The 28,000-nt window shown below is 46.0% G+C and overlaps 1 protein-coding gene across 1 annotated transcript in view; it reads left to right on the top strand.

Moving 5' to 3' along the window:
- Window positions 1–28,000, top strand: part of adamts10 (ADAM metallopeptidase with thrombospondin type 1 motif, 10) — a 185,015-nt gene that overhangs the window by 10,214 nt on the left and 146,801 nt on the right. The window lies entirely within an intron of this gene.

The raw sequence follows: 28,000 nt of genomic DNA, 5'->3' as shown, positions 1-28,000 counted from the left end.
CCAGCCACTTTGAGAAGCCAGGGAAAAGGTAAGTTTACAAGGCAAGTGGTTAGGATTGGGAGGGGTTGTTTGGGTGGTTAGAGGTGGGGGTCAGGTGGTCAGTGGGGGGGGTAGTCAGTGAGAGGCGGTTGGATGATCAGTAGGGGGTTCAGGGGTAGTCGGGGTGTGGGGAGGGTAGTTGGGTGGTGGGGAGGGCAGTCGGGGAGGTGCGAGTGTATTCGGGGGTTGGGGGGGCAATTGGGGGCGTACCTTGGGAAGTCGGGGTGTAGTTGGGGGTGTTGTTGGGGGACATACAGGGGGGGTCCCATGAGGGTTGGCGGGGTGGGGGAGTCCTGTGAGGGGGTTGAGGGGGCCAATGCTATAGTTACCCAAAAATTAGAAGTGGTTTTAATTCTTCTAATTTTTTCTGGGTAACTATTACTGTAAGACAGCCGGAACCATCCGAAGTTTGTGATTTAAATAGCAGTTTTGGATGGTTCCCAGTGTAGGGCAATTGCCCATTGAAAGTTTGAACTTCCCAGGCAATTGCCACTCAGTCCTTACCTGGGAACCTTCAGTGGGGGGGCGGGGGCGGTGGGGGGATGGTGCTGGGAGTTCCCAGCACACCTTTAGGGTACCCCCCCCACAGATACGATGGCCCAGGGAACCGGAGCACCATTATAAACTGAACGACACAACTTTTACATAATAATTGACAGTGTTTTAATAGATATTAAGCTTTGTAAAGTAGATATACTGGGAGTAATTGAAATTGGACCACTCTACACAATGGACAATAATTCCTCACACTGCTAAATGGGCAGCAACAGAGTAGAGTCACACTGGATTCAAAATATATCCGCAATACATGACATATACTGATAGTAGGGTTGAGATGTAGAAATTCAGAATTGGTATTGAAAAAGCATCATTCCGAGGCCAGAATTTTACGCGCTCCCACCTCAGGCCCCGCCTCCCCCACACACACACACCCCTCCCCTCACCCCAACCACAACCAATGGGTTCTGAGGCAGGGGGAGCGTGACATTGCATGGACGGGATTCCCTCTGAATTCCCACCCACTCCGACCTCGCGACGATTTTACAGTGAGGCAGGCAGGGCCTCAGACAGGAAGCCCGTCTTTGCCCCAGTTGAGGCCCTTGTGGCCACTTAAGGGCCTTTTCCCACCCAGCCTCAATTTTTGTGCTGGTAGAAAAATGGAAATGAAGAGAGTTCGATGTCGGGGGAGGGAGGGTGCGCTTCCATCAGAAGCCCCCTTCTGAATTGGGGCACCCTCCTCTTAAGGCCTGGTAACCTCCAGATCTCCCTCCGCCCCTGTCCCAGGCTTATCCTTGGAGATCCCTTGGGACCCCCAGGCCTTCCCTACCCTCCCCGCCCTGGGACCCCTGACACTTACCTTTTTCTCCGGTTCCCAGGATTTAGGCACAGGAAGTTTGCGCAGTGCCTCTTCTGGCCACTGCATTGCTGTTCTTGGAAGGACTGGAGAGCTGCCAACCAATCTTTTTTTTAATTCATTCACAGGATGTGGGCTTTGCTGGTTGGGCCAGCATTTACTGCTGATCCCTAGTTGCCCTTGAGAAGGTGGTGGTGAGCTGCCTTCTTGAACCACTACAGTCCATGTGGTGTAGGAGCACCCACAGTGCTGTTAGGAAGGAAGTTCCAGGATTTTGACCCAGTGACAGTGAAGGAACGGTGATATATTTCCAAGTCAGGATGGTGAGTGACTTGAAGGGGAACTTCCAGGTGGTGGGGCTCCCATCAACTGCTGCCCTTATCCGTCTAGATGGTAGTGGTCATGGGTTTGGAAGGTGCTGTCGCAGGAGCCTTGGTAAATTCCTGCTGTGTATCTTGTGGATCGTACACACTGCTGCTACTGTGCATCAGTGGTGGAGGGAGTGAATGTTTGTGGATGTGGTGCCAATCAAGTGGGCTGCTTTGTCCTGGATGGTGTCGAGCTTCTTGAGTGTTGTGGGAGCTGCACCCATCTAGGCAAGTGGAGAGTATTCCATCACACTCCTGACTGGTGTGTTGTAAATGGTGGACAGACAGGCTTTGGGGAGGCTGGAGGTGAGTCACTTGTCGCTGGATTCTTAGCCTCTGACCTGATCTTGTAGCCAAAGTATTTATATGGCTAGTCCAGTTCAGTTCCTGGTCAGTGGTAACCCCCATTGGGGGATTCAGTGGTGGTAATGTCATTAAACATCAAGGGGTGATGGTTGGATTCTCTCTTGTTGGAGGTGGTCATTGTCAGGCATTTGTGTGGCGCGAATATTACTTGCCATTTGTCAGCCCAAGCCTGGATATTGTCCAGGCCTTGCTATATTTGGACATGGACTGCTTCAGTATCTGAGGAGTCATGAATGGTACTGAACATTGTGCAATCATCAGTGAACATCCCCACTTCTGATGCTATGATGGTAGGAAGGTCATTGATGAAGCAGCTGAAGATGGTTGGGCTGAGGACATTACCCTGAGGAGCTCCTGCAGTGATGTCCTAGAACTGAGATGACTGACCTTCAGCAACCACAACCATCTTCCTTTGTGCTAGGTATGACTCCAACCGGCGGAGAGTTTTCCCTCTGATTCCCATTGACTCCAGTTTTACTAGGGCTCTTGATGCCACACTCTGTCAGATGAGGCCCTGGTGTCAAGGGCAGTCATTCTCACTTTACCTTGGGAGTTCAGCTCTTTTATTCATATTTGACCCAAGGCTGTAATGAGGTCAGGAGCTGAGTGGCGTTAGTGAGCAGGTTATTTCTAAGCAAGTGCCGCTTGATAGCACTGTTGATGACCCCTTCCATTACTTTACTGGTCATCGAGAGTAGACTGATGGGACAGTAATTGGCCGGGATGGATTTGTCCTACTTTTTGTGTACAGGACATACCTGGGCAATTTTCCACATAGCCAGGTAAAGGCCAGTGTTGTAGCTGTACTGATTGGCCGGCAGCTCTTCAAGGCAGGACTTCCTCCTGAGTGAGGGGCGGAAGTCCTGCCTTATGCCAATCAACATTCATTAGAGCATCAAAGGGCACCCGGAGCTGTAGGAGTCGGTGGAGATGTGTTTCCCCCCAACTCTTCGGATGGCGGGGGCTGAGCTCTCACCATCCTAAGAATTCAGGCCCTAATGTTTCCAGAATTGTAAAGTATCTTTTCTGTTTTTAATACACTTTACTCTCAGATCGCATTGATATACAGTAAAGACCTGCCTTTTGCGACTTCCTTGTTTGCATTTTCACTTAACCGGGCTTTGTACTTTGTACACCGCATCGCCCATCGCCTGAGCATTGTTCACTTATGCGCATTTGAAATGTCCTAATCTCTGCACTTATTCTCTGACAGGTACGCCTTTTGAGCACAGCTCGAGTGTGGGATCAGTTAATTTACTATCAGAGAGTAGGAATAGACTGAATATTAGGTGGCATATCTTTTCTCAGAGAGTATTGGGGCTCTGGAGTATGATACAGGCAGGTGTGGTAGGTGCTGGATCTCCGAATAATATCAGAGGGAACTGAGCTAGTTCCTGCTGAGGACAGAAATCACATAAAACAGAATGTAATTGTCTTTATAAATCTTTGTAATCCTTGGTTCATGTGACCATTTTGGCTGGTTTCAGTGACCTGAAGATGGGGATCGGAGAGGAATTTTCCAGGATATATCTTGCCCCTTGTTGGCCCAGGGTTTTTCTCTTTTTCACTGAGTGTGATTTTTAACTGGGTTGGGAACAAAACTGCCAGTGCTAGAAATTGGAAACAAAAAGCAAAAATATGGAATGTACACAGCAGGTCTTAGAGCTTCAGTGAAGAGGAACACAGGTCATTGTGGAGCACTGTAACTGCCCAAACCAATGCTGCCCTCGCATGGCTGAGACCTTTCCAATTGAGTCCCATTCAAAAGCATGTTTCTCCTTTGTGATTTTGACGTTTGTGCGATTTTGTGGGAACGTAACCCCTGTGAATAGTAGGATTTTACTGCATCACCTATGACTATTGATGAATATGCATGTCCATTTACATAGCTGAATGTATAAGGCTTCAACGTCCTGCATTGTCTAGTTTAAATCCACTGTGATACCAGTAACCACAACCTCAATTCCCCATTCGCCAACAGTCCCACTTCCCTCTAACATTGGCCAACAGTATTCGCTTGGCCACAATGCAAAAATAAAAGGCAACACAAAATAAAACATTCCGAACCAAATGGATAAATGAAATTGTGATATATTACATGTATAAGTTAACTTATCACCTTTGTGCATTCTTTTGGTATTTGTCACCCTTGTACCTTTGCCTGTTCTGGAGCTCCTACCCCTTTATCTGAGTTTCAGTGAAGGACACTGAAAATGACTATGGGGGATGATCTCAAGCAAACCTGAGCCTAGAAGGCCTGGCTGTAGACTGCGCTATCTTGCCATGGGCAGCAGAGGTTTGAGCTGGCTGACTGACGGACAACAGCAAGGGCAAAGGCAGAATGGCAGTGGTGGCAGGATGAATGCTGTCTTCCTGAGAGAGGACAGCAGCTTCATGCTCCATGGAGCCACTGCCATCCTCCGAGGCTACGCCTCAGCAATCCTAGTAATCTGTCAGATTGCTGGACCGTGCTAACACACTGCAAGTCCCTTTGCACACTGCAACCCACAACCGCAATGGCAGTAGTCTGAGCTTGTATGACACCAAGCTGACCTCGCATGATCGTGGTCTAAGTTTGCAATGCAACACTGTGTTGCTCTAGAAGCTGAAACATCGACCATCAGACGCTGCATTACAATTGAGTCCACAAGTATACGAATGGAGTTGGCTGCCACTTCTATATTGGAAAGGTTGGGCTCTAAGCTTTGTGCAAAGCCCTGTGCCAAGCTCTTTGACATTTACTGCAGGCTTTCTGTCAGGCTTCTTAATACACCAAACACTGCATTGTGTAAACCCATTAGCCTTCTCCTAGACACTGCTCCATTAAAGTCCTCAGCTGAGTCCTTTGTAGTGGAACCCATTGTGACCTCAGCCTCTGGCAAGCTGGCATCTGCATTATGCCCCTTGCCCTGGCTACAGGCCACTTGTGCCTGCTGCCTCTCCATGTGCAGTTCCTGTCTTTGTGCTACCTTCTAAATTATGTGTAGTGTCAGTATCAGAGCTGGTGGCTGCGAGTGTGGAATTGAGTGACCATTCTTCTTCAACATCACTGTCTTGCTCCACTGTTTGACCAGGTTGCACTTTTTGGGTATCTGAATGGAGAAAGGCATGTGGGTAGGTTTGGTGAGGGATAGGCACAGGTGGGAGAAAGCAAGAAGATGCATGCTTACACATGCAGCTTGTAAATCCAAAGAGAGTGTGGGATGAAGGAAGCTGGGATGTGAGCGGGATGATTAAGTATGAGGATACTGTCATCTTCGATGCTTTTGGCCTTGGCCTTCGACATAGCCAAAAGATGAGTACGATCTTTTCCGGGGGAGTAAGGCTGGCATCAGTGCCTACCCCTGCCGGATGCTGCTGCCTCCTGTTGTGCATCATCATGTCCTGCAAGAAAGAGGGAAGTGTGTCACTGAGTGTGGCGCAATGTGGTTGGGGGTGATGTGACTTCATAGTTGAATAGTTGGCAGTGTGTGCAAGCTGTGAGATGTGGGCATGAGGCCTGCAGCAGCACTAAGTGTGTGACGGGGAGATGAAGCTATGAATGTTCAGCATGAGTTGTGGTTGATTGAGATTGTTGGTAGGTGAGTGATGTGGGCAAGGTGCATTGAGCAATGTGGGATATGATATTTGAAGACCTCACCTTGACCACTCATGTGAGGTAACTGAACTTTTTACAGAACTGCATCCAAGTCCTCAGGGCTAGACTCCTGACTTTGACTGGCACAGCTATCTGCTCCTCCTGCCTTTGTAAAGTTTGTCTGGAGAGTTTGCTGAACCCTTGTGTATAGATGGCATCTCTCCTCCTCTTCATCCCCTCTATCAAGGCCTCCAGCGTAGCATCATAAAACCTTGGGACCCACTCTCTCTCATGTTTTTTGATTGAATGTTCCCCACTTCAAAATCATTTCTAGAATGACTTTCAGCACCTGCTACAGCCAGAATGTACCTCCCCTTTTAAGAGAGGAAGGCTGGCTTTAAGTAGTAATAAATACAGAAAATACCGGATACACTCGGCAGGTTTGGCAGCACCTGTGGAGAGAGAAGCAGAGTTAAAGTTTCAGGACTATGATCTTTTATTCGAAGTAGCTTATGTAGCTTTAAGTGGTGCTGGCCTCTCTCTATTTTGCGCCCCTTGCTCAGGTGTGCAGCCACTCAACAGCATGCTTAGCACTGGTTACACATTACAATTATTTAAATTAGCTGGCACAAAAACTTTGCACGCTGCTGCACTGGAAGCAACAGGTGCAGGGTGACCCCCACATCATGATACCTGCATCTGTTTTCTGACCCTGTTCTATTTTGTGGCCATGGTGTCTGCAGTTGTTGGATCATTTAAACATGTCTGACGCATTGACCTGGGTGACATGAACCTGTGAATAAATAGTAAACTAAAACTGTACAACACAATGTTATTTTTATAACCTTTTATGCTTATCTTTCTGTCTCAATTCAGTATATTGGGGAAACATAGTAAATCACTTATAAAAGGGAGAGAAAGTTTAGGGTAGTATTGTTTAGTTTATATGCCCACTCTATGGAAAAAAATTAGCCTCAGGAGAGCATTGATGCATGACTTATTTTTTAAAGTAAATTTTAGTATTGGCATGAGCACACTTAAGTGAGGTCCCTTCCTGGGCAATGTTACAGACAAATACTAGAGCATCTCCATAGAGTTAACTGGGGAAGATGCTTCAAACTAGCCTGAGGGCTATGAGATAGCAGGGAATCCTTAATTGCCACACACTGAATTCAAGACCTGGTGGATTCCTGGGATTGTCTCCCGCTGGGGTCTTGAGCTATTTCAAAATCACTGGCCCTGCTGTTCCATATTGAGCAGTTCCAGAATACTCCCCATCAGTGATGGTACAGATGTAGCCTAAGAAGACTGATGGATCAGGAAAACAAACAGCTTTTTACCTGAAAAGGGGAGCTAATTGAACAAGAATTACTTTCCTTCCAAAAATTACTGATGTAATGTTATACAGAACCAATGTGCCTGAAAACCTAGCAAAAATGGGAGTAGGCAGGTTTTTTTTTATAAGTAATGACCCAGTAATGAAATTGCAAGAACATAAAATTTTGAAATGTGCAATCTCAGGGACCTTTCACAACAGCGCTTCTGATATATCTTCCTTTATCCTCAACTGAGGATTCCACCTCCCCCCACTCCCCCACCACTATGGTTGACAGGGTCCTCAACCGTGTCCAACCTATTTCCCTCACTCCTGCTCTCTCCCCTACCTCCTTCCCAGAACCATGATCGTGTTCCCCTTGTCCTCACTTTTCACCCCACCGGCCTTCACATTCACAGGATCATCCTCTGACATCTTTACTATCTCCAGCATGATGCCACCACCAAATGCATTGTTCCCTTTCCTCCCCTATCAGCATTCCATAGAGACCTTTTTCTCTGCAAAACCCTGGTACACTCCCCAATATCCCCCAACACCTCATTCCCTCCTCTTGGCACCATCCCATGCAATCGCCTACCGTTTTATCTCCTCTCTCCTCACTGTCCGAGGCCCCAAACACTGTCCAGGTGAAGCAGCAATTTACTTGTACAACTTTCGATATAGTATACTGTACTCACTGCTAAAAATGTGGACTCCTGCACACTGGGGAGACCAAATGCAGATTGGGTGACCACTTTGCAGAACAGCTCTGCTCAGCCCGAAGCATGACCCCGAGCCTCCACTTGCTTAATTGCCATTTTAATTTACCGCCTTGCTCCCTCACTCACATTTCTGTCCTTGACCAGGTGCAATGTCCCAGTGAAGCTCAATGCAAACTTGAGGAACAGCAGCACCTCATCTTGCGATTAGGCACTTTACAGCCTCCTGGACTCTTGAGTTCAACAATTTCAGACCATGAATTCTGTCCCCCATTTTGATTCTATTTTTTAGCCATGTGCCAGTATGAATTTTGTTTTTCATATTTTTGCTTTCAGACAGAGCTGATCATTTTGCTGCCATTCACACTCACTCTGGACAAATGCTCTGCTTCTTTATTACAACTATTACCATCCTATTAGTGTTTAGCTATAAATTATGTGAAGATGATAGCGTAGTGGTAATGTCAGTGGACTAGTAACCCAGAGGCCTGGGCTAATGCTGTATGGGGTAGGGGTTCAAAACCCATCAAGGCAGCTGGGGGAATTTAAATTCAGAATCACACAGTGCAGAAGAGGCCCTTCAGCCCATTGAGTCTGCACTGACATGTGAGAAACACCTGACCTACCTACCTAATCTCATTTACCAGCACTTGGCCCATAGCCTTGAATGTTATGAAGTGCCAAGTACTCATCCAGGTACTTTTTAAAGGATGTGAGGCAACCCGCCTCCACCACCCTCCCAGGCAGTGCATTCCAGACCGTCACCACCCTCTGGGTAAAAAAGTTTTTCCTCACATCCCCCCTAAACCTCCTGCCCCTCACCTTGAACTTGTGCCCCCTTGTGACTGACCTTTCAACTAAGGGGAACAGCTGCCCCCTATTCACCCTATCCATGCCCCTCATAATCTTGTACACCTCGATCAGGTCGCCCCTCAGTCTTCTCTGCCCCAACGAAAACAAACCAAGTCTATCCAACCTCTCTTCATAACTTAAATGTTTCATCCCAGGCAACATCCTGGTGAATCTCCTCTGCACCCCCTCCAGTGCAAACACATCCTTCCTATAATGTGGCGACCAGAACTGAACACACTACTGCAGCTGTGGCCACACCAAGGTTCTATACAACTCCAACATGATCTCCTTACTTTTGTAATCTATGCCTCGATTGATAAAGGCAAGTGTCCCACATGCCTTTTTCACCACCCCACTAACATGCCCCTCCACCTTCTGAGATCTATGGACACACACGCCAATAATAATAATAATAATAACCAATCAATTAATTCAGTTAATAAATCTGGAAATGAAAGCTATTCTCAGTAATGGTAACCATGAAACTATCACTATTTGCTGTAGAAATGCATGTAGGGAAGGAAATCTGCCATCCTTACCTGGTGTGGCCTACATGTGACTCCAGCCCCACAGCAATGTGATTGACTCTTAACTGCCCTCTGAAATGGCCTAGTCACTCAGTTAAAGGTCAATCAGGGATGGGCAACAAGTGTTGATCTTGCCATGACACCCACTTCCAATGAAGGGTGAAAAAGACATCTTTGTCATTTAATCTCTAACCTATTGTTCTTCCCCTCCACTTAGGCCCTTTTCAACGGCATAAAACTCATACATTTCTACCTACCTTCAGTTATGAGGAAGAGTCATATTCAACTCAAAACGTTAACTCTGTTTCTCTCCCCAAAGATACTGCCAGACCTGCTAAGTATTTCCAGCACTTTCTGTTTTTATTATCACTCGGCAGAGGGTGTCGAGCTGTTTGTATCTTGCACTTTCTGCAACTCTCAGTGTAAAATAGTCAACATCAGGCAGGAAAGGATAAGTCTGACTAACAGTGGGCACCATTAACTGGCCTGCCTCTTGTAACTTGGGGAGAAATCCTTCCTTACTGTTAGTTGATTTAGAACAAGAAGGACTATAATTATTGGTTCCTTGAGCACACCTATGTACCTGGCCAGGATGAATGCTCTTAAACATTCCATATCTGTTTGTTTAATGATGCACACAGAGCCACTTGAGTTTATAGTTGCCAGTCCTCTGATACTGCTTCTGAAGAATGACCCAAGGGCATGTGTAGACCCAAGGGCAGGCAATATGTAATTAGTAGTTTTTCAAATTGCGGATATACACCAAATACTTTGCATGCCTAAATTCTACACTGTCTCCTGTGAACAGTCGTTTTAGCTTCCTGGAGCATTGTTTTCTGTGACTCCGTATGTATTGCAAAGGAAACAAATTATCAAGGGAGACTGAACATTAAGACATAGAAAACATTCTGCTTCTTAATAAAAATGAACTGTCCTATAGTTTTAAAATGAGCAATTTCCTCATCTGACAGTTTTCAGTGTTTTAAAAGTACAGTAAAAGAAAAAAAAACGTCTCACTTACACTAAAGTTGCGCTGTCAATCTGGAGCCCAGGCCCAACCCAGCTCCATAGAGAAACAGTGTGAGTACCTTTGGGGGAAAATTCTCCACTGCTTTGGTTTAACATCACATGCAGCAGGGATGCACTTTTTTATTCAGCCCATGTTGAGATTTCAAAGAATATATCAGGGAAAATAATTCCTAAATAAATAGTCATAGCACGAAGAAAACACAAATAATTAGGGCCTAACAAAAGATTCTTTAAATATTTTGATTAGTATTTTTTTTAAATCAGTTTACTGTTTCAGTCCATGCCGAGCCCATGGAAAATGAAATGACACTGTAAATAAGCTCTGAAGAAGAGTCATACGGACTCAAAACATTAACTCTGTTTCTCTCTCCACAGTTGTCAGACCTGCTGAGTTTTTCCAGCATTTTCTTTTTTTATTTACCTGTAAATGAGCCCCCAGCCCAGGCTTCAGGAAGCTACTGTAAAGGGCAGGGACAGGAACAGAACCATAAAGAAAGGGATTAATGATTGGAGTCACATTTAAAGCTGCTTATTTTTGAGTATCATACGTTTCCTTCAACAGGTTTTTTCTGTCCCATTTTCTAATATTTCAAATGCCGTTTTCTAATACTTAGAGCAGTGTCTGGGGTGAGGAATCAGCTGTGGATAGGCTGACCATAAATCAACTGGGAGTGTCAATGTGCTAATGGACGGTCTGGTCGGGTAAAGCTTTGAAAATTCTCAGAGAATTGTTGGAATCTCAACAGAAACATGGTGTTAAAATGTCCACTTGCATCAGGATGTGGTTCAGTTTCGTTACATCTCCCTGTGCCATCCCAGTGTTATTGAAAATGCCTGCATTAAGCTTCTGAATATCTCTGCGCACCAATGGTTAACTCAGGAAGTAATACATCCGTGAGAAGCAAATTTCTTTCAGGAGTTCAGGAAGTAACTATCGCAAATAAAAACAGGAAATGCTGGAAAACTCAGCAGGCCTGACAGCTTCTGTGGAGAGAGAAACAGAGTTAACGTTTTGAATCTGTAACGCTCTTCTTCAGAGCCAAGGAACTATTCCAGTTAAGTCAGTTAATCTTAAAGCAAACCTGCCCACATCAGAAACAAAACTCTTATAAAGGTGACCTCAATGATAGTTAGGAGTTTCCTCGCAGTAATTAAGTATTGTTTGGGATTGTTGAATATTAGCTTCTCTGTTCGTCCTCACCAAAATCTCCCCTAGGGTAGAATAAGATTGTACCTTCACCCCCTCCCTCTCTCTCTGTGTTAACATGGCCTCTGCTAAGTGTTTAATATTTTATTCTTATTTAATATGACAAAGAGAACGCCTCTGTGCTCTTCTGCCATTAACAGTCTTGTGTTTCCGGTTCTAAGTTGGAAATCCGGAACTCAGTGGTGCCTTATGAATCCCTGAGCTGTTTACCAGATTGTGAGAGTTTTTTTTTTACCAGTTCAAGGCTACACATTGCTTGGTGGGGGCATTCTGTGATATTCCCACTCTTAAACAGCTCATTTTGTTACCATTTCTGTTGGCGTTCAGTGCAGACCCTGCTCTGCTCTTTCAAACCGACCCTGCCCATTTCTGTTTGCTGCCGCTCTCCTATAACACCGTGGGGGTTGGCCTCAGGACCATACTATCCCTGGAGGATGTGAAAAGGAGGACGCCAGAGCATATCGGAGAACCACCCCATGACAAAATCTAGTCCCTGAACCTAGTTTAGCAAGGGAGGCAAGTTCAGACTGTGCCATCTTTTTATTATTCATTCATGGGTTGCGGGCATCACTAGCTAGGCCAGCATTTTTTTGCCCATCTCTAATTGCCCTTGAGAAGGTAGTGGCAAGCCAAACTCCACCAGTAAAAGGTCACCACCAGTGGCAGTCACAGCCCACAGTGTTCATGCCTCTACAATAACAATGCTCATAAGGAAAAGCAAACTCAGCCATCACATTAAAGCAGTGGGTGAGTTGAATGTTTCTGTATTCTAAAAAAAAAATTAATTTGTTTTTTATGTGTGTGTGGCCCACGACTGATGTGTTAGTGGCCCTTGATGAGAAAAAGGTTCCCCACTCCTGACACACAGTGTATGTCAATGGAGGCATCAAACTACATGTAAAAAGCGTTTAGGATTTCTTGAATCTTCCAGACAGGAGAATTGGAAGTAGAGGCAGTTAAACAGTGTATTGTCCAGCTGGAACTGACACTGCATCATTGTATTTACTGAACTCAGCTGCAAATATAAATGTATGGATGTAATTGATCACAGATTTACCAGCAAGGATCTCATCCACCTTGCATAACATGCCACCAGGATCACTGGACAGGATTTTTCCACGAAAGAGATGCATGACGCCAGGTGGATGCTAAAGCAGACATTTGGCACTTCTATGTTCTAGTTACTGACCCTCATCGGGGACTAAATATAAGCTCTCCAACTGCAACAGGAGGTAGTAGTTCACATCTTGGACTTGGGAGCACAATTATGATGCTTGGCTTCACATTGGCTTTTGGGTTGCAGCTGCTTCAGTATTTCATAACTCAGTTATGCTTAATTCATTAGGGATCTCCCTTGGTGTTCCATTAACTATTTGGAAATTGTGCATTGGAACTCCAGTTACCATTTTCATTTGGTTCTTAACAAGTTAATAAAATGAACAGTGTCAATTGTATTTCTTGTGTAGAAATGTGCATTAGTTTTTGCTTGCAATGTTTGTAAATTCATGGAATCATAGAATGGATATAGCACAGAAGGCGTCCATTCAGCCCGTTGTGACTGTACTGGCCCCCCAAAGGAACAATACCAGTCCCCTGCTTTTTTCTGTGCAGCCCTGCATATTTTTCCTTTTCAGATAATGATCCAATTCCCTTTTGAAAGCCTCAATTAATCCTGCCTCCACCACACTGTCTGGCAGTGCATTCCAGATCCTAATCACTCATTGTATAGAAAAGTTTTTCCTCATGTCGCTCTTGCTTCTTTTGGCAATTACCTTATATCTTTGCCCTCTGGTTCTCAATCCTTCAACCAATAGGAACAATTTTGCCCTATCTACTCTGTCCAGACCCCTCATGATCTTGAATACCTCTATCAAATCTCCTCTCAACCTTTTCCTCTCTAATCATTCTACGCAATTGAAGTTCCTTATCCCCAGAACCATTACCTGAATCTTTTCTGCAATCTTTCTAATGCCTTCACATCTTTCCTAATGTCTGGTGCCCAGGTATGAAGGCAAAGCTCCAGTTGAGGCCAAACCAGTGTTTTATACAGGTTTAACATAACTTCCTTGCTTTTGTACTCTATGACCCCATTGATAAAATCCAGGGTGCTGTATGCTTTATTAACCACTCTCTCAACCTATCCTGTCACTTAAAATGATTTGTGCACATATACACCCAGGTCCCTTTGCACCTGCACTTCCTTTAGAATTGGACCCTCTATTTTATATTGTCTCTCGTGTTTCTCCTACCAAAATGAATCACTTCACATTCTTATGCATTAAATTTCACTTGCCACTTGCCAGCTGTCAATGTCCTTTTGAAGTTCTACATTATCCTCCTCATGGTTCACAATGCTTCCATGTTTTGTATCATCTGCAAATTTAGAAATTGTGTCCTGTACACCAAGGCCTGGGTCATTAATACATATCAGGAAGAGCAGGGGTCCTAACATCAATCACTAGGGAACTCCACTGTAAACCTTCCTCCAGCCCAAAAGAAAACAATCGTTCACCACTAATCTTTGTTTTCTGTCATTCAGTCAATTTTGTATCCATGTTATGACTGTCCCTTTTATTCCTTGAGCTCTAACTTTGCTTAGAAGTCTGCTGTGCGGAACTTTATCAAATCTCTTTTGGAATTGCAAGCTCCTGTGGGTAAAGCAGCTGTATTTGGCTTGCCACTCTCACTGTTTTTTAAGACTTACTGGGAATTTTTTTAAGGTCCTTTATCAATTTATTTTGAGTCAAGAAATTTTCCGTATGTTTTACCCGCTGCTAGACCACTTGTTTACTTAATTCCCGTGCAATCAAATAAATAGGAAGATGTCAGCACCTATATTGAGGCTAAATTGAACACACTCTTATCCTTTTTCACTCCACTGGCCTCTTCAAGAAAAGAAAATGGATAAGGAGTGTAGGAAAGATGAGAGAAAAAGAGATTGGAAGAAGGAGGAATGAAAACTATTGAGACTGCCAAATAGAAGGAGGTTTGAGTTAAATTAGACTCATAGGGCTGAATTTTCCCCCCGCTGGGTGGAAAGTTGATGGGCGGGCACGTATGGGCGTGCTTCTGATCGGCGCCCCCGATCAGAGGCGCGGCGCCATTTTACATGGGCGGGCCAATTAAGGCCCGCCCAGCGTGACATCCACACGGAAGCGCTATGCACTCCCTGTGCGGGTGGTGGGGGGGGGGGGGAAATCCCAAAATCGAGAGTGCGCTCTTTCACTCATGTGCACAAAAGAAAGCACTCATCTCCCTGAGGCTAAGTGCAGCCTCAGGGAGATCGTCTGTAAATGTAAAAATGACAAAAATAGAAAAATAAAATTTCCCTTACATATTCCCTCATGTGACAATGTCCATAATTTTTACACAATCTTTACTAAATTTTTTTTAAAGCCTACATGAAACCCCATCCCGCCCGTGGATGAGGTTTCATGTTTTTTCTCACTCCCGCCGGGGCTCCTGGCCGACCCGCCAACCTTAAGGTTGGATGGGCAGGTTCTTTAATTGCTTAATTGACCCTGTCAATGGCCTCAATTGGCCATTGACAGGTCAGCGGGCGCGCAGCTGATTTTGCTGCTCCCCGGCCTTCCTGAAAATTTTAACTGTGTGCAGTGACGTCGGGAGCTCCCCACAACGTCACCATGCGTCATTTTACACATCAGCCGACTCGTAAAATTCTGCCCATAGACTCATAGACGTTTGCAGCACAGAAGGAGGCCATTCAGCCCATCGTGTCCACACCGGTCAACAAAAGATCTGACTACACTAATCCGATTTTCCAGATAAAGTGTCCAAATAAGATTGAGCTGGATGCAAATATTGCTATAAAGAGGTTTGATATAATAGCATTAGTATGGATATGAATTTGGTTAGGGCTGGACTGGGAGCTGAACATTCCTGGTCACAAAATAATCAGCAAGGATTGAGTAAGAAGAACGTGAGGAGATTAATACCATTAATCAAAGGTTCCATCACAGTGTGAGAATATGCAAATAATGTTAGAAAATTATCAAAAAAATATCTATATTAGAGTTAAGGACTAAGGAGAGAACTCCTACTCTCTATAGCAAGGGTATTATAGACTGAACATTGTAAAGGAGATGAAGAAGAGGATTAGAGAATAGTGAAAGAATAAGTGCCATAGTAATAGCTAATTGCAATTATTCAAAAATGGATTGTAGTATTTTCGGTGGTAAAGAAGCTGAAATGTGTCTCCAAAACTGCTTTCTACATCAGCAGTGTGTCCTTAATCTAACAAGGATCTAATTTATCGCAGAGCACATGGACATCACTCATGGTGCTGATTGTTATGAATGTGTAGGTTATCAGAAACACAATGACCTGAAAATTCTGACAGAGGTCATTGACCTGAAATATTAGCACTCATTCTCACTCCACAGATGCTGCCAAACTTGCTCAGTATTTTCAGCAATCTCTGTTTTTATTTCAGATTTCCAGCTTTCACAATATTTTGCTTTTGACCTAAAAGTTGATATCTGCTCTGTGCTTGGCACAGAGGAGTTCTTTGAAAGCCTGGAAGGCATCAAGTTTCTTGACTCTAGCCCTAAGAACAGGGACTTAATCACGATCTGCTTTTGTTATAATGATAGCGGTATAGGAGATTTAAATTGTGCCTTTTGGGTCGAAGGACACCTCGATACTTGTCATTGGCTGATTAATTCTGCCTGACTGGAGCCAGGGATTATGTCCTGGCATACATCGGTGATATTGCCATTTTAAGTCGGATTAGGGATGGGCACTATATAATCATGACATTAACAGATAACATAGTTGAGAAGACCAGGACTGACTGTAGAGGTTGAAGCTTTAACATAGGCATTGCTGAAGTTATCACATGGATGCGGGGAACAGACAGCTGACCAGATGCAGGTGAAAGCCACTGTGTCCTCAGCCAAGCCCAGAATCAACCCCATCGGTCCATTTGTCTGGCAGGTTCATTCCAAATATGACATAATGGATGGGCCTTTTGACACAGAAACCACATCAGCGACAATCATGATAATGAGCCTGAAAGGAGAAGTAGAGAGGAGAGACGCATTCATGACCCCGAAATGCAATGAGGGGGAAGAGGGAAGTCATAATAGAAATTAAGCATTTTTCCCTAAGATTCAGTTTATTTCAAGCTCCTTTTAATTCTATCAAGCTGCATAAATCAGGTCCACTCAAAGAATGCTCCAGCTCATTTTTGATCCATTTGTTAACATCAGTATTTGTTGAAAGACAGACACGAGAGTGAAATCAAGTCACTTAATGCAATTATAAATAACTTGTATGTTTTCTCAAAGTATGTTTTTGGTTGGCAGCCTTTTATGAATCTAACAGATGGTTATATAAATTTACTGTGCCCTGGTCAATTTTTTTGAAGGTATTTTCCAGCCTGACCTTTTGCTGCAGCAAGTCAAGCAGCAACTGTGGAGAGAGGAACAGAGCTCAGGTCGATGACCTAGCGTCACAACTTCTAATGAAAGACCTGAAACATTAATTGCTTCTCTCACCACTTGTTGAGTATTTCCAGCATTTTTTGTTATTTCAGATTTCCAGCGTCTGCGGTATTCTGCTTTTGATTGTGTTTTTGGCTTTTCCTTGCTCTATCTCTTTCTTCCCTGTCTAAGACCACATGAGGCATAAGAACATAAACAATAAGAGCAGGAGTAGGCCATTTGATCCCTCAAGCCTGTGACGCCATTCAATATGAATGTGGCTGATGTTCTACCTCAGCTACACCCTGCCACAATATCCTCGTATCCCTTGATTTCCTTATTATCAGAAAGTCTCTCAATTTCTAACCTGAATATACTCAGTGATTGAGCACCCAACTTAACCCATTTGAGTGAAGAAATATTTCCTTGTCTTAGTCCCAAATGGCCAAACCTCTATTTGAAGCAGTGACCCCTAGCTCCAGACTCCCCAACTAGGGACTCTACCTTTTACATGCAGCAGGTCATGCCTTGGGTTGGTTTTGTAAGAAAATCCCCCTTCAGGTGGGCAGCGGATTCACCCGGCTCATAGCTCCCTGATGGGGGAAACGACTTGATGTAATGTGGCAGGGTTATTGTCTTGTCTCACACAAGTAACCCGCTGGATCTGGAGACTGGAACTCTCTCCTCACTGCGGCTTTCTTTGCCTGCTGGGTCATTTAGAATACTCCATTTTTGTTCGTAGTTGAATATGTATGTTCTTATGGAATTCAGAAGAATGAGGGGTGATCTTATTGAAGCGTACAAGATTCTGAGGGGGCTTGACAGGATAGATGTTGAGAAGATGTTTCTACTAGTGGGGGAATCTCGAACTAGGGGGCATAGTTACAGAATTAGGGGGCACTCATTTAAAAGTGAGATGCGAAGGAATTTCCTCTTTCAGAGGGTAGTGAATGTCTGGAATTCTCTACCCCAGAGTTGTGGAGGCTAGATCACCGAAAATATTTAGAGAGAAGGGAGATAGATTTTTGAAATATCGAGGAGTTGAGGGCTATGAGGAGCTGGCACAAAAAAGTTGAGGCCTGGGGCTGATCAGTCATGATCTTATTGAATGGCGGGACAGGCTTGAGGGGCCGAATAGCCTACTCCTGTTCCTATTTCTTATGTTCTTAAGTGGTGGCTGTAAAAGGTTACGGACGGAATCGTCCCAGATTTGCGCGAAGTGCGGTAACGGATGTGAAAAAAGATTCATATGGACTCAAAATGTTAACGCTGTTTCTCTCTCCATAGATGCTGCCAGACCTGCTGAGTTTTTCTGTTTTGTGTTTTTATGTGAAGAGAGATGTTTTACCCACTGGCTGCGATGGCGGGTTTTGCGCCTTATCGTCCCCTTCCCACCTCACAAATTACGCAGTCACAGGAAACATGCCATCTCACTGGTGGGCCACGCTATGACCTCGCCACTTCCTCACACCGGGCACCATATTTAAACTGCAGCCGCGTGCACAGATCTGAACACTTGCAGCCCACGATTGCTCTGGTCAAGACATGGCCCCAAAAGCCAAAAAGAGTGCAGCCCCCCTGATTCAGTTATGCAACCCTGGAACACCTTCTGGATGTTGTGGAAGCCACCAGAATGTCCTCAACCCCACTCTAGCTGCAAGAGGCCCATCGGTCTCACCACTCCAGCTTGGGAGACGGTGGCAGAGTTGGTCAGTGCCACCGCTGCACACAAGAGGTTGGCCATAGAACCATACAAAAGTTACAGCACAGAAGGAGGCCATTTGGCCCATCTTGTCCATGCCAGCCCGAGGACACCCAGGTGCCCTTTCTAATCCCACCTTCCTGCACCCGGCCCATAACCCTGCAGTTTACAGCACTTAAGGTGCAGATCCAGATACTTTTTAAAGGAGTTTAAAGTTTCTGCCTCTACCACCAACTTGGGCAGCGAATTCCAGACACCCACCACCCTCTGCGTAAAAAAGTTCTCCCTCATGTTCCCCCTACACCTTCTGACACTTATCTTGAACCTATGTTCCCTGGTTCTAGAATTCTCCACCAAGGGAAACAATTTTATCCTGTCCACTCTATCTATTCCCCTCATAATTTTGTACACCTCAATCAAGTCAACTCTCCGCCTTCTTTGTTCTAAGGAAAATAACCCCAGCCTGTCCAATCTCTCCTCGTAGCTACACTTTTCTAACCCTGGCAACATTCTTGTAAACTTCCTCTGCACTCTCTCCAGAGCTATTACGTCCTTCCTGTAATGTGGTGACCAGAACTGCACACAATACTCCAGTTGTGGCCTCACCAATGTTTTATACAATTCCACATTATATCCTTACTTTTATATTCTATACCTTTGCCAATGAAGGAGAGCATTCCATATGCCTTCTTTACAACCTTGTCTACTTGAACTGCTGCCTTCAGGGACCTGTGTACTTGTACGCCAAGATCTCTCACTTCATCTACCCCTCTTAGTATATTCCCATTTATTGTGTAATCCCTGTAAATGTTTGACCTCCCTAAATGTATGACCTCACACTTCTCTATGTTAAAATCCATCTGCAATTTACCCCCCACTCCAGCAACCCATCTATGTCATTTTGGAGATTATGGCTATCCTCTACACTATCCACTACTCAGCCAATCTTTGTGTCATCTGCAAATTTCCCAATCGTGCCCTCCACGTTCACATCCAAATCGTTAACATGTAATACAAACAGCAAGGGTCCCAACACCGAGCCCTGTGGAACACCACTTGAGACAACTTTCCATTCGCTAGGGCATCCACCGACCATTACCCTTTGTTTCCTGTTACAAAGCCAACTTTTTATCCAGTTTTCCACATTACCCTGAATCCCATGGGCTTTTACTTTCCTGACCATTCTGCAATGTGAGACCTTGTCAAATGTCTTGCTAAAATCCATGTACACAACTTCCACTGCACTACTTTCATCAACCCTTCTTGTCACTTTCGCAAAGAATTCAATCAAATTTGTGAGGCAAGACCTCCCTTTAACAAATCCATGCTGACCATCCCTGACTAGTCCATGCCTTTCTACATGACAGTTAATCCTATCTCTCAGGATTGATTCTACTAATTTGCTCACCACCGCTCTAAGACTAACTGGCCTATAATTGACTGGCATTTCCTTTGATCCCTTTTTAAACAACATAACTATGTTTGCATTTCTCCAGTCCTCCGGTACCTCCCCTGTATCTAGTGAAGATTGGAAAATCATCCTCAGAGCATCTGCTATCTCCTCCCTGACTTCCTTCAGCAGCCTCGGAAATAATCCACCTGGCCCTGGCGACTTATCAACTTTCAAGGATTTCAACCCTTCGAGTACTTTCTCTCTCTTTATGACTATCCCGTCCAATATCTCGCGGTGTTCCTCCTGGACTATTATATCCACGTCCTCCCTTTCCTTTGTAAACACGGAGACAAAATATTCATTCAAAATCCTTCCCCCAGCCTCTGCATCTGCACACAAGTTTCCATCTTCATCTCTGATAGGTCCCACTTTTTCCTTAACCAACCTTTTAGCATTAATGTATTGATAAAACATCTTTGGGTTATCTTTAACTTGCTAATCTTTTTTCATGCCCTCTCTTTGATTTCCTTATTTCCTTTTTTACTTTGTCCCTGCACTTCCTCTATTCACCTAGGCTATCTGCCGTGCTTAGTTCTTTGTGTTTATCGTATGCTTTCTTTTTCTGTTTGATCTTCCCCTGTATTCCTCTAGACAACCAGGGGGGTCTAGATTTGGCAGTACCACTCTTATTTTTGTAGGGGGCATGTCTGCTTTGTACAATTAGGATCTCACTTTTTAGTGCTTCCCACTGGTTTTCCACTGTTTTATCCTCCAGCAGTGCTGTCCAGTCAACCTCAGCCAAGTCCCTTCTCATTTCTGCAAAATTTGCCTTCCCCCAGTTCAAGACTTTTACTCCTGCCTTATCTCTGTCCTTTTCCATGGTAATGCTAAATCCAACTGAATTGTGATCACTGTCCCCGATATAGTCGCCAACTGTCACCTCACCCACTTGCCCTTCTTCGTTCCCCAAGACTAGGTCTAGAATTGCATCTCCTCTTGTTGGGTTTGTCACTAATTGGTTGAAAAAAAATTTCTGGACACACTGCATGAATTTTTCTCCCTCAGTGCCCCTTATATTGTTTGAATCCCAGTTGATATTAGGATAGTTGAAGTCTCCTACTATTATTGCCCTCTTGTTCTTACAAGCAGAAATTTGCCTACATCTCCCTTTCACTATTTGGGGGTCTGTAGTATACTCCCAGTAGTGTGACTGCCCCTTTTTTATTTCTAAGCTCAATCCATAAAGCCTCGTTTGTTGACCCATTTAGGACATCATCCCTTCTCACAACTGGAATTGATTCTTTAACCATTAGTGCTACCCCCCTCCTTTTTTATCTCCTACTCTATCGTGTCTGAAGACCCTACAACCAAGGATATTAAGCTGCCAGTTTTGTCCCTCCTTTAGCCAAGTCTCTGTAATAGCAATGGCATCCTGCTGCCATGTGTCTACCTGTGCCCTTATCTCATCTACCTTGTTCGTAATACTCCTTGCATTGAAGTATAAACAGTTTAACCCCGTCAATTTCCCTTGCTGGACACTTTGTAAACTTTGCTTCTCCTGTAACTCCATGTCTATCACAATGTCCCTAGCTAATGTTCTACCTCCATTTTTCTGTTCTGAATCTGACCTATCTGATCCTACTCCTGGGATCCCATCCACCTGCCACACTAGTTTAAATATTCCCCAACAGAACTAGCAAAAGCCCCCGCAAGGACATTGGCCCCAGCTCTGCCTGGGTGCAGCCCGTTCAGTTTGTACAGGTCCCACCTTCCCCAGAACCGGTCCCAGTGCCTCAAGAATCTGAATCCCTCCCGGCTACACCATCTCTCCAGCCACGTGTTCATTTGGTCTATCCTCTTATTCCTGCTCTCGCTAGCATGTGGAACTGGAAGTAATGCTGAGATTATTACATTTGAGGTCCTGCATTTTAATTTATATCCTAACTTCCTGTACTGAGCTTGCAGGTCCTCATCCCTTAGTTTACCTATGTCGTTGGTACCAATGTGTACCACAACCACTGGCTGTTTACCTTCCCTCCCCAGAATGTCCTGCAGCCGCACCGTGACATCCTGGACCCTGGCACCAGGGAGGCAACATATCATCCTTGATTCACATTTGCGGCCACAGAAGCGTCTGTCTGTGCCCCTAACTATTGAATCCCCTATCACTATAGCCCTGCCACTTGTTTTCCTCCCACCCCTCTGAGCAGCAGAGCCACCCACGGTGCCGTGAACTTAGCTGTTGCTGCTTTCCTTTGAGAGGCCATCCCCCCGAACAGTATCCAAAGCGATATATCTGTTAGAGAGGGGGATGACCACAGGGGACTCCTGCACTACCTTCCTGAGTCCAGTGCAGAAAATGGATGAATGATCTCATCCGTGCCACCAGAGGAAGTCAACCATCTCATCAATCTCAACTCACCCACTCACAAGCCCATCACACATTCACTGGCATCCCTCTCACTGCCAGCTCAAGGGACATCACCACTCACTCTCTCACACACACCCTCACATTTCCATCTGACATCATCTCTGGAGGTGGCCTCCTCATCCCGTCCATGCCTCCACTCAGCACACATACATGCTTGGCATTCTCTCATTTGACCTGGCATGTGCTTTGCTCACACTCTCTCCATCTGTCTTCATGCAGGACAAGATTGCGCATAATCAACAGGAGAGGTCCCAGGCCAGGGGTGGAGTGCCAGACATCAAGGCCCTCACTCTGTTCGAGAGCCACATGTTGGAGTTGGCCGGAGAGGACTTGGGCCGCTCCTGTGGCAGTTCAGTGGCGAACACCCACATGAGGACCCTGCATCACACCTCTCAACACTACTCTGAGTACACTGTTCTGTGTTCAATGCATTTGCCAAGCACTAATAATCTCCACTTTCTGTCCTAGGTGTTTCTGAAATGTCATCCTCAGTCAACCTTGATCCCGACTCCAGCGCCTCAAATGAGGACCCTAAGGGCAGCACCGTTGAAGACCCGTCACAACGCTCACCCACAGCCTCCACCAGCGCAGAGACACATGCCACGGTGGGATCTAGATGTAGAGCAGCCTCGGTATCACAATCTGGTGAGCACAGCACACAATCTGTTCCACAGCAGGTGGAGGCAGGGACATCCTTGGTCAACGCAGTCGGAGGACTGCTAGAGGCAAGGAATCTGCTGAGTCTGAGTCAGATGTTGAGCCTCTGGACTCGGTCTGCAAAGACAATCACGGGAACACCAGGAAGGGACGTCTGGTGCACTCCTCAGGCTGCAAGGGACGATGAAGGAGTCCGTCCACCGTCAGTCTGAGGTGATAGCGCCAGCATGTCAACACACCGAGGTCAACACTGGCAGGTGGTGGCCACCATGGAGACCTTGGTCCAGGACATTGGTCCTACACTGCTGCACAGGCTGAACTCCATCCCTGATGCCATAGTTGGCCTTCAACAGTGTCAATACAAGAGGGGTGCTGGGCAGCTCGATCTCACTCCAGCTTCCCCTTCTCCTCAAGGAGTCAGCCAAGGGCCATCAGACATCCATAGGGAGGAGGACCAGCAGCTCAACATCCCCAGATGTCCACCCAGGTGACGCCAGGAGTGTCCGGCCAATCCAAATCCCCTCTTCCTGTGACCCCCACAGCTCCAGCTCCACAGGCCTAGGAGGGTGCAGGTGGCCCACAGCAGGACACCCAAAGCAGGCCGAGTCCTCCAGGTCTCGGCCCTCCAGAGTATGCATGGTGAAGCGATCACAGACAGGGCGTCATAGTCAGCAGGCTGCATCCACCTCCACTGTGGATGTTAGGGGAGCACCAAGACATAGCTGCAGGGTTAGGAAGATTAAGAAGATGTAACTCTTGTAGAGTTAAAACAATTAACTAAATTATTAAGAAGATGTAACTCTTTCGAGTTATCAACAGATCGCATGTAACTCTTTCGAGTACATTCACAGTTCTTGGTTTCCGGGAGTGGGACATGAACCCACAACCTTCTGATTCAGAGGCGAGGGTGCTATGAACTGAGCCACAGCTGACACCTCAGTTGCACAGCCTGGGCATGGGTGTTAATCACTTGTACTTAATGTTCCCTATTGTAAATAAGCTCCCAAGAATGTCTCCCTGCCTACGGCTCCTTATTCTGATGAGCAGTGTTTGTGTCACTCAGGTGTGAAATCTTGGTTCCTGCACAAGATAAAGGCAGGTGTCTCAGTCCAGGGCCTCCTCCCTGTGCAGTGTGTAACCTGCAGAGCAAAGTGATGGTCTGGATTCACATTCACTGGACACATTACTGATTCCTGCACCTCGGTGCTGCTTGTCATTGCTGCCAGAATGTCGTGGGCAGGCATCACAGAGTTCCGTCATTCTCTCTGCTCTCAGCACCTTTGAGGTGGGTCTGGCCCCCCCATCTCTTCAGCATCTGTGACCGGTGACGCTGTGCTCCTGAAGGACTCAGGTGCTGAAGGCTGACAAAAGATCAAGTGAATTTAAAATTTCACGGCTGCGTCTCCATGATATGACCCTGACCACAGAGCGCAAGCGAGCTGCCCTCGGCCGGACAGGGGTCAGACATTCACAGAGGCTATGTGAAGATCTATGGAGTGTCCTCGTTGCATGTCATCATCATCCTCCTGGAATCTAGCAGCTATTAGGGCTTCCACTGTGTCTCCATGACATGAGCCTGAGCACTGAGGGTATGTGTGCTGCCATCACCCAGACTGGAGTCAAACGTTCACAGATGCAAGATGAGGATGTTAGGACTGTTCTCACTGCATCTCATCATTATCCTCCATGAATCTTGCTGCTGTGAGGGCCTCCCAAGCGCACCTGCCTTGTCTGACCAATGCAATGGTTCATCATCAGCATCCTCACCTTCGAGGACTTCATCATTGTCATCCCCTTCAACATCTTCTTCATCAGAGGAGACATGCAGCTCCTCCATCTCCTCCTCAGCCAGGTCCTCCCCCCGATGCAGTGCCAGGATGTGTAACTCGCAGCAAGTGACGATGATGTGCGACAGCCTCTGGGGACTGTATTGCAGTGCTCCACCTGACCTGTTGACTCACCGGAACCTCATTTTCAAGATGCGTATTGTTTGTTCCAATGAGGCATGAGCCTCATTATACAGCCGCTCTGCTGCGGTCTGAGGCCACTGCACGGGGATCATCAGCCATGTCCTCTGTGGGTAGCCTTTGCCCCTGAGGAGTCAACCCTGCAGCCTCTGTGGACCCTGGATGATGTCAGGGATCTGAGACCTGCTAAGGATGTAGGAGTCGTGGACACTCTCTGGGAATCGTGTGCAGACCTGCAGGATGTGTTTGTGGTGGTCGCAGACCAGCTGAACATTCAGCGAGTGGAAGCCCTTGCGGTTGACATAGTTGACTAGTTGTTGCCACGGAGATCTAAGTGCCATGTGAGTGCAGTCACTGGCACACTGCACCTATGGTAAACCAGAGATCTGTGCAAACCCCAGCATTCTTGCTTCTTGGTTTTCCTGATTCCGGGTGAAATTTCTGTGTCTTTGTGAAAATGGCGTCCGTAACCTCCTGGATACACTTCTGCATGTAGGCTTGTGAGGTCCTGCACAGGTCACCTGTGGAGCCCTGGAAGGAGCCACTGGCGTAAAAATTGAGTGCCATGGTCACTTTCACAGCTGCTGGCCGTGGATGCCCTCCATGTCCCCGTGGCACCAAATCCTGCAGCAGGTGGCACATGTGACCTACCTGTTCCCTAGACATGAGCAGTCTTCGGCCACACTGGCTCTCAGTCATCTGCAGGTATGACAGGCGCTGTCTATAGGCCCTGGGTCTAGTGAGGCACCGACAAGTGACAGCTCTTTGTGGATCTTCAGCTGCGTGTGCAGCAGGCCCTGCCACCCCTTCATCTTAAGAGAGCTGCTCCTCCCTTTGCTGACCCAGGTGCCTCTGCCGCACTTTTCTTCTTCTCTGATCCCTGTAAGCCATGAGGCATTCCACTAAATCACCAGGCTCCATGATCCTGATGTTCTCCTCCTGCAAGATCAAGGAGAGAGATGCCTGGGTTAGTATATTTGCCCTAAGAACCTCTCTTGCTTAAGTTTGAAGGCCCCTTCATGCAGAGTGCTGGCCACCACTTGGATGGACAGTGTGTAGTGCGTTCATTGGCTGTCCGAACCCCCGCTCACCTCCACCCCACTCCACTTGACCGATTGGCGGCAGCTTTGCCCATTGGATTGCATGCTGTGCTCTCAGCTCAGGCACAGGCATTCTCCTAACCCACACTGCAAGGCTGCACTATTAGACCAGGGGAGACTGGTCCAAATCTAAATAAAGACATTGCAAGGGGCTGTGAGCACCTCTACCAGTGACTGCACCATGACCACCTTTCGCAAGGGGATTGTACAACTTGCCCAGTTGACCAATTGTTCTGCTGCCCCCTAAAACGCACATTAATTTGCAGTCTGCGCCCAAGGGGTGAAAAGCTCTGGAGCATTTAGTGACACTTTCATGCTTTTGCATTGCTTTTGTGGGCAGAAAAGCATCAGAGGCCCGACTCCGAGCACGTCAATGGAGCTGCTGCTGAACAGTCTCAGCTTGCGGGAAGAAAGCTCACTTTTGTCAAACTTTTCCAAGTGTGTGGCCACCTCCCTTACCCCCTCCCCCTACCCCCCCAGCATGCGCTTGTGTACTTCCTTCAGTTTGTGCTGCCTTGCCCCTCACCCCGCCACACACCGCCCCCGCCCCCCCCCACAGCCTCACCCACACTGAAAGCCAGCCAGGAAAAAAATGACATGCCTGCGCCCCCGCAAATGTACGATGCCTCTTCCTTGATGTCCTATGAGCGATACTCCCGAGCGCCGCGCCAGGTTGTGTGCACTCACCTCCGTGTTCCCCTCGAACTTAAGCTTGCCAGGTGAACGCCTTTTAAAGGCAGCCATGAAGCACACCGTTCTGAAGTCTTGCTGATGTGGGCAGTAAATTTGATGCCAGGGGATGATTCCGGTGTGAGGGCGCAATAATGAGGTGCAAATGCATTTAAATTAAGCTCCCGACGTTGGACAGTGGGAAACGCGGCCCACCATTGATGGGCAGAGCAGACAACTGCCAACTGGTTTCACGATGGCGTGATTTTTGGCTTTCTGCCATATGGCCCGCTCACGCCCGTCATGACGCCCGCCGCCAACGGGACTGGGTGATTCCATCCTACGTGTGGAATCACATGTTCTAAACCTGTGCCATCATTCTGCAGGCAGGAATACAGGTGCAGGCCTTGCGGCGCGTCTTTTAAATGAACGGCTGTAAAATTGTGGAGAGGGAAGTTTTGCAGATTTCTGATAAACCCTCTACTTCATCGAGACCGTCCCAGTGAAAGAGTCTCAGGAAAATATTGCCCGTATTTTTGAACATTTTGAGCAAAATAGGCTTTTGATAATTTGCAAAATAAAGGTGCACCAGATGCTTTTGTATTTCATTGTTTAGTGGGATTTGTTACAAACAATGTAAACTCTGACTTATCTCGAGCAGAGCCAAAGGCATTCCACTAATCCTGAAATGTTGTTTCAAATCAGTCAATTCCCTCCATGGAAACTTGTTCATTTTTATTACTGTGAACACCTTCAACACAGTTATAAGTCATGTTACTATCTTCAATTGTACTGTTTTGAATTGCCAGTCTGTTTTAATTGTTCAAATAATAAGATCCTTTTACAAAGTAATCACTCCTGTTGAAACACACCACGTCGCTTGAGTGTGATTACATCACATCCTTTCCATGAAAGAAATTTTCATCAATAAACTTCCAATTTAAAACTTCCGAAAAATGCTTTTCCAATTTGAAGTGTTGCTTTCTTTTCCTTTAACTTTCATTTATAAAGAATGCCAGCTGATGCTCCTTAAACCGTGGTCTTCACAGAAAAGTGAGCACCCATTGTATCCTTTTAATGATGAAAATATATCCAGCCTTTGTTAAGCTTTAAATACTCTGAATAGCTGGACCTGGGGACTTCATGATCGATTTATAGAACATAAGCCTGTTATTTCAGCTGTCATACAAATCAATTTCTCTAAACACTGTAGGTCCAGTACTATACTGTACTTGAGTCTTCACGTGACATCCTAATCTGAATAAATACACGCAATTGTGGCAA

Source organism: Cetorhinus maximus, chromosome 13, assembly GCF_964194155.1.
Source record: "Cetorhinus maximus chromosome 13, sCetMax3.hap1.1, whole genome shotgun sequence".
In the NCBI taxonomy this organism is placed as follows: Eukaryota; Metazoa; Chordata; class Chondrichthyes; order Lamniformes; family Cetorhinidae; genus Cetorhinus; species Cetorhinus maximus.
This window is presented reverse-complemented; position numbering and strand designations above follow the sequence as displayed.